The sequence below is a fragment of the Pteropus medius genome, unplaced genomic scaffold, assembly GCF_902729225.1.
Source record: "Pteropus medius unplaced genomic scaffold, Ma_sr-lr_union100, whole genome shotgun sequence".
Classification (NCBI taxonomy): domain Eukaryota; kingdom Metazoa; phylum Chordata; class Mammalia; order Chiroptera; family Pteropodidae; genus Pteropus; species Pteropus medius.
Genome location: NW_024340701.1, coordinates 14361765 through 14365862, shown reverse-complemented (window position 1 = coordinate 14365862; position 4098 = coordinate 14361765).

Sequence of the window (4098 nt, the reverse complement as noted above, 5' to 3'; positions counted from 1 at the left end):
AATAGTCATAAAAGAAAGAGCCATTGCTCTGCGTAACTTCCTGAGTCAAGGCTGCCCAGGCTGTCTGGGAGGTCTCACAGTGAAGTGCCACACCACCCTCCACCCACCCCTTATCCTTCTTTACAGTGTCCTTGGGAGAAGTCATCTTCCAGGCATAGGGGCCTGCTGGCTCCAATAGGAGGGGTCTGTCTTGGGGAGGAGCACTGGACTTGTGCGGCAAGGACCTTGACATAGAGCAAAGTCCCAACTGCCTGCCTAATATGGGCTTTTGTCTCTGTTCGGAATGCTTTAAGAGGGTCCCTGTCTACAACAAGTGCTTCATTACAAGTCCCTTCCCCAACCTCAAATCCCACACCCCCCCCAACCCCCACTATTTCTTTCTCTCCTTGCATTTCTTACTCACTTCTCTTCCCTACCCTCAGGAACTCTCCATCCGTTGGGAACACTTTCTCTTTCCCCCAAGACACACACGGAAGGCTCTCATCACCTCCTGTCTTAACAGAAATCTTCACTTCCTCTGCAGCCCTACAGAAAAAAGTTGCTCACTCTTTCAGACTCATACCCTAGACCACTGAAATAGAAATGACTGAATTGTTTTGGCTCTCTGTTGTCACTTCCACACCACTGCTTGTTCACACATAATTTTCTTTGAGCCTCTTGCTATCCACTCTCTCCTTAGCACTGAAAATTATCCAGTGCTCATTCATTGAGTCCTTCATGGTCTGGCTCTCAGTCTTCCTCTCTAGCTCAAATCTTGTGTCACTCTGAAAGATTTCAGTGCCTAGGCAGACAACTGATTGGACTGTTACTTCTTGAATCTCCTTAACTCCAAGGAACTTCACTCCACACTACTTTCAGCCACCACTCCCAGACCCCATCCTGGATCTTACTGTGACCCAGGACTGGGTCACCTAGATTCTGATAACTTTCTTTATGGTTACATTCTCCCATTCTTTGGGCTATCTCATGACCTCATATCCATGACATCTGCACTTTGACCTCCGAAAGACCCCAGCCCTTTGGTTCTACCATTTCCCTCAGTCTTCTAGTCCTTCTGGCTGAAAATCCAGACCCCATAGGTAATCATGTGAACTATACTCACACTGCCATTTCCCTCAAGCCGCTATCCTGCTGTGCCTTCCTCCTCCATGAATTTGTTAATTTTTTCCAGTCTCAATGTAGACCATTCAAGTCCAGCTCCTGAACCTGTGCCCTGCACCTCTCCTGCTGACTCCTCTATTGTAACCTCCCTTCTCTGCTTCAACTGTTCCACTCCTCTGATACTTTCCTCTTGTCCTATAAATCTGTCCAGTCTACTCTGTCTGACATGAACTCTCCTAAGCCACCTTCTATCACCCTCCATTGACCTCCCCCTTCTACAGTTCACTCATGTGTCATCCCCTTCCTCACCTCGTATATGTTCCCCAAACCACTGCATTCCGCCCTCTGTCCTGACCACTCCATGGAAACTATGTTTTCTAAAGTCATGTAATATGTACTATTACTGTACTATATATGTACTAAATTACAAATTACCCCCAAAACTTAGTGACATAAAACGACCATTTTTTATTATGCTTGTGCATTCTGAGAACCAGGAAGTCAGGTTAGTCACATAGTAGAACTTGTCGCTGTTCCATGATGTCTGCTGACTGGAGACCTGTATGTACATGGTCTCTCTATGTGGTTTGACTTCTTCACAGTATGGTGGCCTCAGGGTAGTCTGCTGTCTTACATGCCATGCTCTAGTATTTTAGGAAACAGAGTAGAAGAGGCATGGCCTTATATGACTCAGAAACCATGATTTTATAGCTTCAGAAGTCCCATAGCACCACTTCCACCATAGTTCATTTGCCAAAGTGGTCACAAGCCTAGTCATAATCAAGGAGGATAGTACAGACCTCATTTCTCAATGGGACCTCATTTCTTAGTGGTGAGGTCATGTTGCAGAAGAGTATGTGGCATAAAATATATAGTTCCGGTCATCTTTGAAAAATACAATCTACCACAGTCTTCGATGGTTTTCCAATTATTGAATCCAACAGATATTTTCCAGCTAATATCTTAATTTCTGCTGTATTTGTTATTGTTGACCATTCCCTGCTTTGTGAAACTGTCTACATCCAACCATCTGGATTAGCATACTCTTCCAATTTTAGGCAGATCTGTGTCCATTTCCCACCCTTCATGTGTACCTCTGTCTTCTTCTTAATAAGAATGCTCCTTAAGGGTCTATTCTCATCCCACAGCTTATCTCACTCTGGTTTCTCTCCCACGACTTCAATTACCATCTATGTGTTACTAACTCCCAAATCTATCCCACCAAAGAACGTTGGCACCCCACAAAACTTCCCTGTGCAACCTTCTAGTTGCTCTTTTCTTTTCAAAGATGCTCACTATCCTAATTTCTATTATCATGGAGTAGTTTTTGAAATTTATTTAACCATAGAGTCTATACTCTGTACTTAATACTAATCATGTATTTTTTGTGAAAATCATCCATGTTGTTTCCTGTAGTGGTAGTTAGTTCATTTTCACCGCCGTATAGTATTCCATTGTGTGACTAAACTACCATTTATTTATCCATTCTACACTGAACATAAATTTAAATTTTTTTCAGTTTGGAGAAATTGCAAATAGCACTACTATACCAATTCATGATTATGCCTTATGGTATACATATGTACACATTTTTATTGGATCTATGCCTAGGAGTAGAATTACTGGGTCATGAGCATACATATATTCAGCTTTAGTAGATACTGACAATTTTCTAAGATGATCGTACCAATTTATACTCCAGGAGCAAAGTTTATGAGTTCCATTTGCTCTACATCCTTGCTAACACTTTGGTTTATTAACATATTTACTATAAGCTGTTTTGAAGAGTGTGCAGTGATATCTTACTGAGGTTAAACTGCATTTCTTTTATAACTAATAATATCGAGAACTTTTTCATATGATTGACCCTTTAAATATCTGCTTTCGTAAAGTGTTTAAACTTCTGCTCATTTCTCTATTGGATTTTTTGCTTATTGCTTCATAGGCATTCTTCATATGTTGTATTACTTTCCTAGAGAAACCATAACAAAGCACCACAAATTGAGTAGCTTAAACAACAGAAATATATTGCCTCACAGTTCTGGAGGGAAGAAGTATGAGATGGTGGTATAGTCAGAGCTGATTCCTTCTGAAGGATATGAGAGAAAGTCTGTTCCTTGCTTCTCTCCTAGATTCAAGTAGCTTGCTGGCAATCTTTGGTATTCCTTAGTTTGTAGAGCTCTGTCTTTACCTTTACATGGCATTCTCTCTGTGTAAATGTCTCTTTATCCAAATTCCTCCTTTTATAAGGACACCAGTCTTATTGGATTGGGGCCCACCTTACTCCAGAATGACTTCACCTTAACTAATTACATCTGCAATGACCTCATTTTTAAATAAGGTCATATTCTAAGGTATTAGGTGTTAGGACTTCAACATATGAATTGGGGGGGTGACGCACAATTCAATCGATAACATATATGTTTTGAAAACATCTTCTCCCAGTCTGTGGTTTACTGTTACACTCTTAATGGTGCTGTAGTAGATTAAAGATGACCACAAATTTTTTTCACTCTCCCCATTGAGAGCTGGTGTTAATTACTCTCTCTGCTTGAATCTAGGCTTGTGCCATGACTGCTTAACCAATAAAACATGTTAAAAGTGATGCTGTACCAGTTCTGGCCTAGTCTTCCCTCTAACCAACCATGTGAAAGAGCCATCTTGAATGTTTCAGCCCAAGTAACCTTTGAATGACTCAACTCCAACCAGCATCATGTGGAGCAGCAGATCTGCCCAGCTGAGCCCAGTCAACCCACAGTCATAAGAGGGAGTAAAATGGTTATCGTTTATGTCAATAAGCTTTAATGAACAGAAGTTCTTAATTTTAACCTCTTCCAAATTTATCATTGTTTCCTTTAGGGTTAGTGCTTTTGGTGTCTTGTTTAGGAAATATTTGCTTCCTTCTAAGGCACAAGTGCTCTCCTATGTTAAATTCTAGAAGCCTATTAATTATCTCACATTTTAATCTACATTATCTAAATGATTTTTGTGTGCGAT